The following is a 16,936-nucleotide window of genomic DNA, read 5'->3' on the forward strand; positions in this document are numbered from 1 at the left end:
GTAGGGGTCCTGCAGGGGTGTAAAGGCATGATTATTGCATTTGTGTGTGCCATTTTGTGTGATGGGTGAGTCCCCCTGTACTCCAGTGCTTGCATTCTTGGCTTGGTCCTTGTGTGATATTTGGTTTGGGGTCTGTGTGGTTATCTGTAGTGGACATGCTTTGGTGATGGGTGTCCATGCTTCGGTGTTGCATGCAGGGCTTGGTATTGGGATGGGTGGGTTGTGATAGTGGGGCATACGTGAGGTGTTGGATTGATGAGGGTGAGGGTGGGAGTATGTGATGGCATGCAGGTAGGGTGGGGGATAAGGTAGTAAAGAGTTGACTTACCAGAGTCCAGTCCTCCTGCTATTCCTGCGAGGCCCTCAGGATGCAGTATTGCCAAGACCTGCTCCTCCCATGTTGTTAGTTGTGGGGGAGGAGGTGGGGGGGTCCACCGCCAGTCCTCTGTAGCAAAATCTGGTGTCTGGAGACCACAGAACACACCTTCCCCCATAGGTCGTTCCACCTCTTCCTGATGTCATCCCTAGTTCTTGGACGCTGTCCCACTTCATTGATCCTGTCGACAATTCTCTGCCATAGCTCCATCTTCCTTACAATGGAGGTGTGCTGCATCTGTGATCCGAATAGCTGTGGGTCTACCCGGACGATTTCCTCCACAATGACCCTGAGCTCCTCCTCAGAGAACCTGGGGTGTCATTGAGGTGCCATGAAGTGGTGTGGTTGATGTGTAAGGTGGTGTGTGTTGTGATGTGTGAGTGGATGTGTTGGTGTATGTTGTTTGAGGTGCGTGGATGTTGTGTATGTGATGGTATTGTGTGTCTGTATATGCTGGTGTTGTTTATGGTGGTGTCTCTCTCTGACGTGGTTTCAGAATTCTGGTTGTAAGGGTTTGTGAGTGATGTGGATGTGTGTTTTATATTGGATTGGGTGTGGTGTGTGTATGTGTATCAGGAGTGTGTATTTCGATTTGTCCAATGTGGTTGTGTTTTGTGAATGTGTGTGTATTTTGAGTACAACGGTGTGTACCGCCAATGGAATACTGCGGTTGAAAGACCACTGCATTGATTCGTGGGTCGTGATAGTATGGGTGTATTCCTGTTGGTGTGACAGAGTATGTTTTGTTATCGCCAGCTTATCACCGACCTTTGGTGTGGCAGACTTGTATGGGTGTCTGTATTATGGCGGATTCCGAGCTCTGGGTCGTAATAGCTGTAGCGGAATCCCGCGTCCGCAGTGGTATGTTGGCAGTCTTCTGCACAGAGGTAAGCGGGATTTACTGCCAGGGTTGTAATGAGGGCCTAAGTCCGAAAGTAGGAAGTTGACCGGGACCTCCCAGCCAGTGTATCCGAGGAGGGCTCCAAGGACGTTGGATCAAAATCCAGGTTTGCCCCAGTCGAAGGATTTTCACCTAAAAAAAACTACAAAGTCCGAAGGTAAAAATCTCCAGCGAGGGCTCCCACGATGCGTATCCGGAGAAGAGTTCCAGGAGGTCGGATTGGACTGGCAGGTTCGTCCTGCTGAAAGAAATCTTCAGAAAACCGACTAAGTCCGAATGTAAACTTTTGACCGGGGCCTCCCGCTGCTGTAGCCGAGCCGGGCTCCATCACGGTCAGCCTTAAACTTTGACTTTGCCCCGGTCGAGGTGCGACCAGATGACCAGATTGGGGCTTTTTGTTTCTAGGTGCTAGAAAACAATAATTCTTAAAAAATTCACATCTCCAGTTCCCCTTATCCGATTATATTCGTTTTTGTGTAATTTTAAAGATAAAAATATAATCTATGTTTAGAAATTGGTTTTGGATTTTTAAACTGTGTCCTGTGTGATATTTAATTACTGTTTTGTGATATTTGAATGCTTTACACTCTGTCTCCTAAATTAAGCCTTGTCGTTCATTGCCAAGCTACCAAGGATTGAGCTAGGTTTAATTTACTGAGACCTAACTGGACCTAAGTGGAGGTTAGTGGCCTATTGCTAAGTGTAGGTACTTACCTGCCCTTACCAATAGGCCATTTTCCATCATTTTTGGTGCGCAGTGGTGGGATCCTGTACTTGTGTTCAGTGTCATATTACAGTTTTAAGTAAAACAACTTAAAAATCCTCTAAATTGTCCTAGTGCAAAAATTGATTTAAATTTTTAATTTGGACTAATTTCAATTATTGAAATTTTGTGATATTTCTAAATTCTTGTTTCCAATTTTTGCAAAAGGTTTTTTGTTGACACAAAGCTAGGGAACTCTGGAGCTTGATTTGGGTAACCTACCCACACTGACAGTAGTCCAGCCTAGGGGGTTGTGTACTGGAAGGGGGTTGCCTGCAGACACTGACCTCAAGAAGCATGTCCTTATTAAATCCCTGACAGCATGGGCTGAGGCCCAAGAGGTAGGCGCAGATGAAGTTCCAGAGGAGGAAGAAGCAGGGGAGGATGCTAGCTCCAACCACTCAGGGGAGGGAGGGCATCTGAGCCTAAGTGAGGAGGAGGAAGACCGGTCCTCACTGCACACAGTCACTAGGGGCATACCCAAAGCTGGTTGGGGGAAGGGGGTCCCTTGAGGAGGAGAAAACCTGTCCCTCAGGGAAAGAGAGCTGGAGGCCTAGCTAGCATTTATAGCTTTAGAGGCAGAGATGCTGGCCCTAGAAAAGAAAAAGTGGGCAAGGGAAGAGAAAAGGGATGGTGGCAGCGACAGAGAAGCTGAGGTGTCCATGGGTGGGGTTTTTTTCCCCAGATTACCCAAGGGGGTGGTTCCTGCCTATGTAGAGGGGGATGACATAGATAAGTGGCTGGGGGCCTTTGAGAGGGCCCTCCAGATGAGCCTCAGTACTGGGGTTCACTTTTTTGGGAGTTGGTCCCCAACTCTGGGAGGGATAGACTCCTACCTTGAGTGGGGAGGAGGCAGATTCATACCCCAGTATGAAGAGATACTTGACTAAAAAGTTTGGTCTGACCCCAGAGCAGTATAGGCTCAAATTTAGGGACACCCAAAAGACAAGCACCCAGTCCTGGGTGGACTTTGTGGACATCTCAGTTAAAGCACTAGAGGGCTAGATACAGTGCAACAAGATAAGTACCTTTGAGGGGCTGTACAATTTAATTATGAGGAAGCACCTTCTAACCAACTGTGTCCAAGAGAAGCTCCACCAGTATCTAGTTGATTCTAAGTTTACCAACCCCAGAGAACTGGGGGAGGCAGCAAATGACTGGTTAAGAACTAGGGTTAACCAGAAACCCCCAAGGGGTGATCAGAAAAAGGGAGGACATGGTTCTTCTCGGGGGAAGAACCAAGGGAAAGATGATAAAAAGCCTGAGGAGTCCTCACAAGAGTCCCCAAAAACTTCTCAGGGTGGGGGAGCCCCGAGCCACTCCACTTCTAAGGAGAAAGGGTATCAGGGAAAGCATTATGATCCTGTTAAAGCAGGAAAGTTTCAGGAGCTTGCTAAGGTCGGCAAGTGCTTTGAGTGTCATCAACCTGGACACAAAAGAGGAGATGCTATCTGCTCCAAGAAGCCCTCCACTGGTGGGCAATCCCAGGGGATTGCTAGTTTAGGGATGGGGTGGAAGTTGGCCCAGGGCTGGGATCAGGGTACACAGATTTAGTATCCGTGGGTGGGGTGGACATTGCAACTATGGCCACCTTATCTTCCAGCATGGAGAGGTATAGGCAGAGGCCAAAAGTCAATGGGACTGAGGTGGAAGCTCTGAGAGATACAGGAGCCAGTGTGACAATGGTTACTTACAGAGAAGCTGGTTTCTCCAGAACAGGTCTTACCTGGTGTCTTCCACCAAGTGACTTATGCAGATAGCAGAACCAAACTCCATCCCAAAGGCTATGGTGAGCCTGAAATGGGGAGATGTGACTGGCCCTAAGAAGGTAGCTGTAGCTCCTGCCTTCCCAGTAGAGTGTCTGCTGGGAAATGATCTTGAAGCATCTAAATGGTTAGAGGTGGAGAGAAGGGCCCATGCACGGATGCTGGACCTCCCTGTGTGCAGGTCACAGGCAGCACAACAGGGAAGTGCTGGACACTTGGACCCTGGAACAATGGGCCAAGCCTCCAAGAAGAAGAGAAAGGGCACTAGGTCTGGCTTGCCAGCCCCCACAAGTACAGAGGGTCAGGGGGAATCCAAACCTGAGGGGGAGGATCTGACCTCTGAGGGAGGGCCACTTCCCCTTCAAGCTCTGCCTGACTTGGCAGAACTGCAAGGGGCAGGTGGGCCCACCAGAGAAGAGTTGTGCCAGGGACAAAGAGAGTGCCCCACTCTTGAGGGCCTAAGGCAGACTGCTGCCAGGCAAGAACAAGGAGATACCAGTGGGACCCACAAGGTTTACTGGGAGGATGGAGTTCTCTACACCGAGGCCAGGGACCCCAACCCAGGGTCAACCAGGAGAGTAGTGGTCCCCCAGAAGTATAGAGAATTCCTCCTCACTTTAAGCCATGATATTCCCTTAGCTGGACATTAGGGACAGACCACGACCTGGAACAGGCTGGGCAAACATTTTTATTGGCCTCAAATGTCAGAAAAATTCAGGGAGTTTTGCAGCTCCTGTGTTACCTGCCAAGCCAGTGGCAAGGCAAGGGGCAAGCCAAAGGATCCCTTGATACCACCGCCAGTGGTTGGGACTCCCTTTGAGAGGGTGGGGATTGACACTGTTGGTCTCCTAAATCCACCAACTGCCTCAGGCAACAGGTACATTTTGGTGGTTGTGGACCATGCCACCAGGTACCCTGAGGCAAAACCTCTCCAGACAGTCACCGCTCCCACAGTGGCTAGGGCCCTACTTGGTGTGTTCACCAGAGTGGGATTCCAAAAGGAAGTGGTCTCAGATGTGGGGCACAAATTTTATGTCTGCCTATCTGAAAGCTATGTGGGATGAGTGTGGGGTTACTTACGAGTTCACCTCCCCCTATCATCCACAGACCAATGGTCTGGTGGAAAGATTTAATAAGACCCTGAAGGGCATGATCATGGGTTTGTCTGAGGAGATGGGATGTTCTCCTCCCATGCCTGCTGTTTGCCTACAGAGGGGTGCCACAGAAGGGGGTTGGATACAGCCCCTTGGAATTTCTGTTTGGGCACCCTGTAAGAGGCCCATTGTGCTTGGTGAGAGAGTCCTTGGAGAAGCCTCTCAAAGAGTCCAAGGAAAATGTGCTGGATTATGTGCTGGGCCTGTGGTCACGCATGGCTGAGTACATGAAGAAGGCAAGCAGAAACCTGGAGGCCAGCCAAGTGCTCATGACCAAGCAGGTCAACGCTGTCTCGTCTGCTTGCTTCCACACCCTTCGCATGCTCTGAAAATTCTTCCGATGGATCCCCGCCGAAACTAGGAAAACTTTACCCACGCCCTCGTCACAAGCCGCCTGGACTACAGAAACACCCTATATGCAGGAACCAAGCAAAGCTACAGAAACGTCATCAACGCATACAGAACGCCTCCGCACGCCTCATCCTCGGCATACCACGCCACAGCCACATAGCCGCCCACCTGAAACACCTGCACTGGCTCCCCGTCAACAAAAGGATCACCTTCAGGCTCCTCACCCACGCACACAAAGCCCTACACAACAGGTGCCCCGAATACCTCAACAGACGCCTCTCGTTCTACACGCCCACCCGTCAGCCAGCCGCGACCTCGCCACCGTCCCTCGCATCCGCAGAACCACCGCTGGAGGTAAATCCTTCTTCTACCTTGCAGCCAAAACATGGAACTCCCTCCCCGTTCACCTAAGAACTACCCAGGACCACCTCGCCTTCAGGAAGCACCTCAAGACTTGGCTCTTTGAGCAGCAGTGACCCCCCCCCCCAGAGCCTTGAGACCCTCATGGGTGAGTAGCGCGCTCTATAAATGCCTTGATTGATTGATTGAAAGGCTACCATGCCTGAGTATCACTCAGGACAGCTGGTGTGGGTTTTAGAGCCCATGGCTCCTAGGGCACTTCAGGCCAAATGGACTGGGCCCTATCCAGTTGTGAAGAAAAAAGGGTGAGGTCACCTACTTGGTGGATCTTGGTACCCCCAGGAATCCTCATAGGATCCTGCATGTCAACACATTGAAACCCCACCAGGACAGGGCAGACATGACCATGCTGATGGTCACTGATGAAGGGAAGGAGGAGGAGAGTTTATCTCTGCCAGACCTCCTGTCCTCAAATGAACAAGGTGGGTCAGTAAAGGGAGTGATACTCTCTCCCAAGTTGACAGACCAGCAACAAAAAGACTTCAGAAACGTTTTGGAGCAGTTTGCTAGTCTGTTCTCCCTAACCCCTGGACTCACCAATTGGTGTGTCCATGACGTTGACACTGGTGACAGCTTACCTGTCAAAAACAAGCTGTACAGGCTGTCTGACCAGGTCAAGGCCAACATCAAAGCTGAAGTGGCTAAGATGTTGGATCTCAAGATAATTGAGCCCTCTGACAGTCCTTGGTCCAGTCCAGTGGTACTAGTGCCCAAGCCTAATCCCCAAGGTGGGAAGAAGGAATTGAGATTCTGTGTGGACTACAGAGGTCTAAATGCTGACCCCATACCTAGAGCTGATGAGCTCATTGATAGGTTTGGGGGCTGCCAAATTCCTGAGCACATTTGATCTGACCTCAGGATACTGGCAGATTGCCTTAAGTCCAGGAGCTAAGGAGAGGTCAGAATTTTCCACACCAGAGGGCCACTTTCAGTTCAAGGTGATGCCCTTTGGCCTGCAAAATGCTCCTGCCACCTCCCAATGGTTGGTGAATAGAGTCCTGTCTGGATTGGAATCTTTCAGTGCAGCTTATCTGGATGATACAGCTGTATTTAGTTCCACCTGGGAGGACCACCTGGTCCACCTGAAAGAAGTGCTTCAGGCCCTGCTTCAAGCAGGCCTTACTATCAAGGCAAGCAAGTGCCAGATAGGGCAAAGCTCAGTTGTGTACCTGGGCCACCTTGTTGGTGGAGGCCATGTACAACCTCTCCAGCCCAAGATCCAGACTATCCTGGAGTGGGAGGCTCCTAAAACCCAGACTCAGGTCAGGGACTTTCTTGGCCTGACTGTGTTCTATAGGAAGATTGTTCAGAATTATGGGACTATAGTGGCCCCTCTGACTGAGCTTACCTCCAAGAAGGTCATTTGGACCCCAGAGTGTCTGAAAGCTATTGACACCCTAAAACAGGTTATGTATTCAGCACCAGTGTTACTGGCCCCTGACTATAGCAAGGAGTTTATAGTGCAAACAGATGCTTCAGAGGAAGGGATTGGGCAGTGTTAGCACAAGTTAATGAAGAGGGCCAAGATCAACCAGTTGCCTTCATCAGCAAGCAACTACTCCCCAGAGAGAAAAGATGGAGTGCCATTGAGAGGGAGGCCTTTGCTGTGGTCTGGGCCCTGAAGAAGTTGAGGCCATACTTGTTTGGCACTCACTTCCGTGTACAAACTGACCACAGACCTCTCAGATGGTTGATGCAAATGAGGGGGGAGAACCCAAAACTGTTAAGGTGATCCATTTCCCTACAGGGGGTGGACTTCACAGTGGAGCACAGACCAGGGACTGCCCATGCCAATGCAGATGGCCTTTCCAGGTTTTTCCACTTAGCTGATGAGGACTACCAGGGTGTAGGTTAGTACCCATCACCTTTCATCTGGGGGGGGCAGTGTAGGAAAGTCCTCCTTTTTGCCCTGGTCACCCCCAAATGTTTTGGACAGGTACTGGTGGTTACTGACTCTTGGCTTCGCCCTGGGTACTGCTTACCAGTCCTAGGGCCAGTGCTCTGTGTAAAGTGGATATGCAAATTAGGCTAATTATAATTGGCAAAGTTAACCTACCCATAAGTCCCTAGTATATGGTAGAGCATGGAGGTGTAGGGACCCCAGCATAGGTAGTGCCCCCATAGGTGCACTGCTGAGGTGCCCAGTGTCATTTTAAGGGCAGGCCTGCCTTACTGGCTGCTTTAAAATAAAAGTTACATGCAAATTCGACTTTGCAATTAAAAGTATTTCCAAAGTCTTAAACTACCTGATTTCTACATATACGTCACCCCTAAGGTGTGCCCTATGTGTCCCTAGTGTGGGTGCCATGTAACTATAAGCAGGGACCTTATAAAAATAGTTTTATAAGCCCTGGTGAGGTAAAACAACCACATTCGTTATTCCCTCATTGTAGTGAATGGCCTCCATAGGCTAGAATGGGGAGACTTTATTTTAATTTTAAAAGTCCCCTTAAGTAACAGATTCTAAGAGTGTGGTATAAAATTAATTGTTATAATAAATCCCACAACTTCCAGTTGTGGGATTTAATGTAACTTGCTCAGGTAAAGAGTTTTAAACTTTACCTGAAAAGTTGCCAACTTCAGCCCTGCAGTGTTTTTGCTGCTGTGCTCTCATTGGCCAGCCTCTGGCAGCCTGGCCAGGCTGCATTGATGAGGTGTGAAGTGGCCTGGCTTCACACAAAGAGATGTGCCAGTGGGAGGAGATCTCCCATCAGCAGATGGTGAGGCAGGAAGGGGGAGGGCTGCCAAACTGGTTTTCAAAGGCAGGGAAGGACATTTGGAGCAACCCAGCAACACCCCCACATCCTGCAAACCCAGGTAATTAGGTGCCCCCTTAATTAGATTAGGAGAGGGCAGGAGAGGGATGTATTTAGGATTTTTAGCTACACCAGTGGGTGGGCTCAGCCAGTTGTAACCTCAAAAAATCACTTACAGCCATGATTAATTTTTTGAAAAATGTTGCTCCCTGGGATTTATTTTTTGCCACACTTCCCAGGAAGTGGTCATCACAGGGGGACAGACCCTGCACCTGATTGGAGTACCAAGACCCCCCTGTTTTTCACCCAGGAGCAGGGATAAAACTGCAGACCTGCACCCACACCTCTGATCCCCATCAGATCCCAACAAGGAAGAACCACAGGAGAAGAAGGACTGCAATGCTGGACCCCTGGCCTGCACCTGAATCCTGCACTCTGAAGGACTGCACCAGCTGCACACTTGGGCTTCACCACAAGAAGGACTTTGCTTGGCTTCAACTGGTTCAAGGAGGGAATCCCTGTTTGCTACACGTGAAAAATTGCTAACTAGAGTACCCTGCACCAACTCCTGAAGAAACGAAACAGCTGACCACTGTCCAGTGGCCAAAAAGGAGTTTGCACCAGGTGCGTTCTGTGAGTTGTAGTACCGACCCCCAAGGATCATCTCAGAGCTTCTGGAACCTTGGGGTGAGCTGTGGACCCCACAAAAACCTTAAAGGAACATCTGGAAGAAGATCCAGAAGTTTTGAGGAGTTTGGAGAATTTTGAAAAAAAAGCTCCATAGAGGGTCCGACCTGCCGCGGGAACTCTAGCCGGCTTGCCTCAACCGCGACCCGGCGTGACTTGCAGGTTCGTCACGGTGAAGAAAATCTCCAAAAAAGAGACTAAGGCCCTCATTCTGACCCTGGCGGTCGGTGATAAAGCGGCGGCCAACCCGCCAACAGGCCGGCGGTCCAAAATATGCAATTCTGACCCTGGCGGGAACCGCCAACACAGCCCGCCGCATTAACACTCCGCCCGCCACGGCGGAACAAACAAACAGCGCGGCGGTCCCCGCCAACAGCCAGGCGGCAGACAATGTACCGCCCACCCTATCACGACCCACCAATCCGCCACCTTTTCCGGGGCGGGAGCACCGCCGATAAAAACACGGCGGAAACAGACTACGAACGGGAAAACGCTCACCTCCACATACTCCACGCGAGATTCCGGCAGTATGGAACCCGAGTTGCAGGTCATCCCCGCACTCCTATACCTGCTCCTGTACCAGGAGCACGCCCAGCGGCGCGGAAGACATCGGTGAGTACTGCACCTACGACACAGGGGAGGGAAAAGATTACCGGCACACACCCACCCACCCACACCCACTACAACAGACACATCAATGCATTCCCACAGATCACTGTCACAACCCACAAACCCCCCCCTCCAAAATAATGCAAAGACCAAAAGAAGAGATCTTAAACGGGCAGATATATTGAAAAATGGACAGCAGTAATCCCAATAAATAAATAAACTATGTACAAAATATATACAGCTACTAAATGTAGTCCAACCACTGTCCGTGGACCACAGGGGTCCTGAGCAAAGGGGCAAGGCCCAGTCCCAAGACAAGAACTCCACGGAGAGAACACTGCAGGGGCATCAGAAAGAAAAAAGGACAGGCACCTCAGGGGGAAGGGAAGGGGGGGCACCTCAGCCACTTGAGTACACGACGCCAGATCCACGAGGGGACTCCATGACCACTGGCCCATCCTGGGGAGAGCAAAGCCACAGTCCATACAGTCCATACAGTGGGTGGCCTGCCCACTGGGCCATCCTGGGGAGAGCAAAGCCACAGTCCAAACAGTCCATACAGTGGGTGGCCTGCCCACTGGGCCATCCTGGGGAGAGCAAAGCCACAGTCCAAACAGTCCATACAGTGGGTGGCCTGCCCACTGGGCCATCCTGGGGAGTGCAAAGCCACAGTCCATACAGTCCATACAGTGGGTGGCCTGCCCACTGGGCCATCCTGGGGAGAGCAAAGCCACAGTCCAAACAGTCCATACAGTGGGTGGCCTGCCCACTGGGCCATCCTGGGGAGAGCAAAGCCACAGTCCAAACAGTCCATACAGTGGGTGGCCTGCCCACTGGGCCATCCTGGGGAGAGCAAAGCCACAGTCCAAACAGTCCATACAGTGGGTGGCCTGCCCACTGGGCCATCCTGGGGAGAGCAAAGCCACAGTCCAAACAGTCCATACAGTGGGTGGCCTGCCCACTGGGCCATCCTGGGGAGAGCAAAGCCACAGTCCATACAGTCCATACAGTGGGTGGCCTGCCCACTGGGCCATCCTGGGGAGTGCAAAGCCACAGTCCAAACAGTCCATAACAGACTCCACTGCCACTGGAGGAGGCATGTTGGCCAGAGGACATCCTGCAGCCCTGCCCGAGACAGATCCTGCCCTGCCACGTCTGCCAAAGGGCCAGCGGTTCCTGCCTGGAAGGGCCCAGTTCAGCGGTTCTTGCCTTGAAGGGCCCAGTTCAGCGGTTCTTGAGACGGCGGTCCCCAGCGGAGCGGTGCTGGAGACGGCGGGGCCCAGTTCAGCGGTTCTTGTCTTGAAGGGCCCAGTTCAGCGGTTCTTGCCTTGAAGGGCCCAGTTCAGCGGTTCTTGCCTTGAAGGGCCCAGTTCAGCGGTTCTTGAGACGGCGGTCCCCAGCGGAGCGGTGCTGGAGACGGCGGGGCCCAGTTCAGCGGTTCTTGCCTTGAAGGGCCCAGTTCAGCGGTTCTTGCCTTGAAGGGCCCAGTTCAGCGGTTCTTGAGACGGCGGTCCCCAGCGGAGCGGTGCTGGAGACGGCGGGGCCCAGTTCAGCGGTTCTTGCCTTGAAGGGCCCAGTTCAGCGGTTCTTGCCTTGAAGGGCCCAGTTCAGCGGTTCTTGCCTTGAAGGGCCCAGTTCAGCGGTTCTTGAGACGGCGGTCCCCAGCGGAGCGGTGCTGTAGACGGCGGGGCCCAGTTCAGCGGTTCTTGCCTTGAAGGGCCCAGTTCAGCGGTTCTTGCCTTGAAGGGCCCAGTTCAGCGGTTCTTGAGACGGCGGTCCCCAGCGGAGCGGTGCTGGAGACGGCGGGGCCCAGTTCAGCGGTTCTTGCCTTGAAGGGCCCAGTTCAGCGGTTCTTGAGACGGCGGTCCCCAGCGGAGCGGTGCTGGAGACGGCGGACATTCTATGGCCAACTGCTCATTGCCTGGTGGTGCCCTCCTGGGCAGCGGGGATGGTGCTCCTTCAATGCCCACCTGGGCTGTGGGTGGTGGGGCCCTCCTGGCCAGCTGGGCTGGGTCCTCCCTGGGCAGCGGCTATGGGGGTGGTGGGCTCTCCCGGGGCAGCTGTGCCGGTTCCTCCCGGGGCAGCGGCTATGGGGGTTGCGGGCTCCTCCTGGGCAGCTGTGACGGGTCCTCCATGGGCAGCAGGCCTGCTGCCTGACTTCTCCGCCTTGCTGCCCTTGCCCTCCTTAGTCGGGAGTCTGTGGCCCTTTCCTCCCTTTGGAGCTGTGGCTGTTGACGGTGGCTGGCTAGTGTCCTGGGGGGATATCGAATCCGGGCTCCGGCGGCGGCCCTTCCGCCTTCTGCTCCTCTTCCCAGGGGGTGGGCTGGCTGTCCCCTTGCTGCTGGGCGAAGATCCAGACCTGCGGGCTGGTGGGCTCCAATACCCCTGCACCCTTGTCAAGGGGGCTGCAGGGCTGGTGGTGGCTGAGGTGCTCTTTTTACCCCGACGAGAAGGAGGGGGGGGCTCAGGGTCAGGAAAGAAGGTAGCAGTAGAGAGATAGATTTTCTTGGGACAATGGATAGTGGTAGGTACAGTGGGTATGGGAGTGGAGGGAGAGGATGTGGTTGTAGGCGAGACAAGTTTGCTGTCTTTGGGTGCAGGTGCAGGAGCGGGAGGCTGTCGTGAGGTGGATGGCTGTTGGGTGGGTGGGTGGCTGCGTTTGTGTGGTGTGGAAGAGGGGGTGACAGACACAGTGGGAGACGACACAGGGGACGTGTAAATGGCAGTGGGGGTGGTGACTGCACGTGTGCGGACTGTAGTGGAGGGTACGCTGGTGATGGAAACACTGGCTGATGGTGAGGTGAATGAAGGTGTGAGTGTAGACGTCACAGGGAGGGAGGAGGGAGATGAGGAGGTGGGGGTCACAGAGGTGGTAGTGACTGTTGGCATGTCTGCATCGCAATGTTGCTTGTGTGAATGTCTGCGTGATCTGTGGTGCTTATGTTTGGATGAGCTGCTCTTGGGTGTTGAGGTGTGTGCAGGCTGGTCTGATGGTGTGTGTGGGACAGGCAGAGGAACAGGAGACTGGGAGGAGGGAGTTAGTAGAGGGAGGCAGGAGACAGGGACAATGGCTGCCGTCAGTGCTGAGGCCAGAGCCTGGAACGATCGCTGATGGGCAGCCTGACCCGAATGAATGCCCTCCAGGTACGCATTGCTGCGATGAACCTCCCTCTCCACCCCCTGGATGGCATTCAAAAGGGTAGTCTGCCCAACAATGAGCGTTCGGAGGAGGTCAATGACCTCCTCACTGAGGGCAGCGGGGGTAACAGGGGCAGGGCCTGAGGTACCTGGGGCGAAGGAGATGCCCGGCTTCCTGGCAGAGCGGGCACGGGGCGAACGCTGAGGGGCTGCTGGGAGGGCGGAGATGGTGCGCTGGGTGGCGGCTGTACCTGTAATGGCGGGGGGCACGGATGGTGCCACCCCCGCAAGGGAGCTCCCTTCCGAGGACGTGTCCGTGTCGCTGCAGGGTCCAGTCGTCCCCGTTGTGGAGCTCCCCTCGCCCTCCGTCTCACTGGTCCAGTCAGACTCTGTGGCATGGCCCTCCTGGGCCATGTGAGATGCAGCTCCCTCCTGCCCCGATGCCACTTCTCCTCCGCCTGATGATGCTGATGCACACAAGCACAGAAAGACAAACAAAAAGGGGGGGGGAGAGAGAAATAAAGAGATTTTGAGTACATGGATCACCGGTACAGTTAGCGGACATGACAGACACAGATGCCCCCTGCACTAAGTTGCGCACTTGGGGTCCTCTACGCATTCCGTGGAACATGCCCTACACGCCTAGAGTTGACAACTGCAGCCATGGATGACACGGCCCAGGGATGGCTGTACTGACACACTACTGAGGGTGGTGGCTGGGGACACAGGGGCTTACGGGGGTGCCCAGCCTACAGATATCGCCCTGGCCTAGGGGGACCCCCAGCCCTCCTCCCCCACCCAGACACCTCCACTGCGCGACAACAGAGTAGATAATGCTTGTACTCACCCCCTTGTGTCTGCTGTGCTGCCCTCACGCGCCCATCCAAATCAGGGTAGGCCACCGCCAGGATCCGGAACATCAGGGGGGTCAGTTGACGGCAGGCACCCCGCCTACGTTGGGAGGCCATCCCCAGCAGAGACTCGGCGGTCTTCTTGGTCCCGCGGCGGATGTCCTCCCACCTCTTGCGGCAGTGGGTGCCCCGTCGATGGTGGACCCCCAGGGTCCGGACTTCCTTGGCGATGGCACGCCAAATCCCGATCTTCTCATGGGCGCGGACCTATGTGACACGTACAGGGAGGGAGAAATACCACGTTCAAGTTTGTCTGCATTTTCGTTGCCAGTGGCCCAACGCCCCCCATCCCCGCCAGGCCCCCCGCCAGGCCCCCCGCCAGGCCCAACATGCCCCCCATCCCCGCCAGGCCCCCCTCCAGGCCCCCCGCCAGCCCCAACATCCCCCATCCCCACCAGGCCCCCCGCCAGGCCCCCCGCCAGCCCCAACATGCCCCCCATCCCCGCCAGGCCCCCCGCCAGGCCCAACATGCCCCCCATCCCTGCCAGGCCCCCCTCCAGGCCCCCCGCCAGCCCCAACATGCCCCCCATCCCCGCCAGGCCCCCCGCCAGGCCCCCCGCCAGCCCCAACATGCCCCCCATCCCCGCCAGGCCCCCCGCCAGGCCCCCCGCCAGGCCCAACATGCCTCCCATCCCCGCCAGGCCCCCCTCCAGGCCCCCCGCCACCCCCAACATGCCCCCCATCCCCGCCAGGCCCCCGCCAGGCCCCCCGCCAGCCCCAACATGCCCCCGATCCCCGCCAGGCCCCCCGCCAGGCCCCCCGCCAGCCCCAACATGCCCCCCATCCCCGCCAGGCCCCCCGCCAGGCCCCCCGCCAGCCCCAACATGCCCCCCATCCCCGCCAGGCCCCCCTCCAGGCCCCCCGCCAGCCCCAACATGCCCCCCATCCCCGCCAGGCCCCCCGCCAGGCCCCCCGCCAGCCCCAACATGCCCCCCATCCCCGCCAGGCCCCCCGCCAGGCCCCCCGCCAGGCCCCCCGCCAGCCCCAAAATGCCCCCCATCCCCGCCAGGCCCCCCGCCAGGCCCCCAAGCCAGCCAGTGGCCCCAAATCCATATTGAATTAAACTCACTTGTTGGTCTGGAGGACCGTAGAGTAGCGCATACTGGTGGAGGACCCCATCCACAAGTTTCTCCAACTCCTCTCCAGGGAAGGCAGGGGCCCTTTCCCCAGTCGCAGCAGCCATTGTCCCTTCCAGACCGAGGTCACAGCAACACTTGCAGTATAGGTCCTCTCCTGTGAAAGTTCAAGTCGCAAGTGGATAAGTAGATAGAAAATGGCGGTCACGTCCGCGGCGGTGCGTACCGCGGCGGTGCGTACCGCCACCGCCGGCGCCCTTCGCCATTGGCTCCTGAAACCCATAGGCTTCAATGTTAACCAATGCGGCTTCGCGCCGCGGTCTTCGACCGCCGACCGCCGCGGTGTGCCACCTCAGCGCATTGACCTCACATCCCATTGTCACACTTCACAGGTCAGGCAGCCGCCATTTCGAGGGTCCACATGGCTCAATTTCAACTGCGTCACACAGGCCTAGGCCTTGCATAGCCACTCAGACACGCCATTCACTGCATAGAGAATCGTTTACTGTGCAAGCTGTGAGTACGTACCTGTGGGTTGCTTGACTGTGTGCTCCATGTTGTCCTTCCTAGGCACCGTCCGCTGGGTTTGGCAAGGAGACGGATGAATCCTCGCGTGTACCGACCGCTGGTGGACCTGTCGACAATGGAAGAACGCCACATTATCCTGACCTACCGGCTTGACCGTGCCACTATACATGAACTGTGTGCCCAGCTGGAGCCCGACCTGATGTCCCCCATCCGCCAACCCACAGGGATTCCCCCTCTGGTGCAGGTCCTGTCAGTACTCCATTTCTTGGCAAGTGGGTCATTTCAGACAACAGTGGGAATTGCTTCTGGGATGTCTCAGCCCATGTTTTCAAAGGTGTTATCCAGAGTGTTGTCTGCCCTGATGAAATACGTGAGGAGCTACATCATTTTCCCTGAGGTGGGCGAATTGGCTACAGTGAAGGGTGATTTCTACGCCCTTGGACATATTCCCAACGTCATTGGTGCCATTGATGGGACCCATGTGGCTTTGGTTCCCCCAAGAGACAGGGAGCAGGTGTACAGGAACAGAAAAAGTTACCATTCCATGAACATCCAGGTGGTGTGTTTGGCTGACCAGTACATCTCGCATGTAAATGCCAAATTCCCAGGGTCAGTGCATGACGCCTACATCCTGAGGAATAGCAGCATCCCTTACGTGATGGAACAGCTAGAGAGACACCGTGTATGGCTATTGGGGGACTCTGGGTACCCCAACCTGTCGTGGCTACTGACCCCAGTAAGGAATCCCCGGACCAGGGCAGAGGAACGGTACAATGAGGCCCATGGGCGTACTAGGAGGGTGATCGAACGCACCTTTGGCCTCCTAAAGGCCAGGTTTAGGTGCCTGCATATGACAGGTGGATCCCTAATGTACTCACCTAAGAAGGTGTGTCACATCATCGTGGCCTGCTGCATGCTTCACAACCTGGCTTTGCGCCGCCAGGTGCCTTTCCTGCAGGAGGATGGTCGAGACGGTGGTGTTGTGGCAGCTGTGGAACCTGTGGAGAGTGACGAGGAGGAAGACGACGGGGCTGAAACAGACAACAGGGACAGAATCATTGAACAGTACTTCCAATAGGACACAGGTAACAATTCAAACATAATTTAGTAAATGTGAACTACTCTCCTGCATCTCTGCTGCCTGTCTATTTGCCCCAGTGTATGATGACTGAGTTGTGGCTTTTCCCTCCCTATTTCAGATCTGGGGTCCCCACTACGAGTCCTGTGCTTCGTTTCCCCATGGCTTACAGCTTTGTGGCAGCTGTTTGTTGACTTCACTATGTACAAGGACATATTTGCACTGTCATGTCAATTACAATATTTTGAAATCACAGCCAGATTCCAGATAGTTTTGTGCAAAATAGGTGTTTATTTCAGTGCTCAAAATGGGATGGGTGGTTTCAAGTGGGTGGGGGCTATGGTGAAGGAATGTCCATGGCAGAGTCCAGAGTAACAGTCACACAGGTGCATTGTCCAGAGGCCTGTGGAGAGATGGAGCAT

Source organism: Pleurodeles waltl, chromosome 7 (assembly GCF_031143425.1).
Source record: "Pleurodeles waltl isolate 20211129_DDA chromosome 7, aPleWal1.hap1.20221129, whole genome shotgun sequence".
Lineage (NCBI taxonomy): Eukaryota > Metazoa > Chordata > Amphibia > Caudata > Salamandridae > Pleurodeles > Pleurodeles waltl.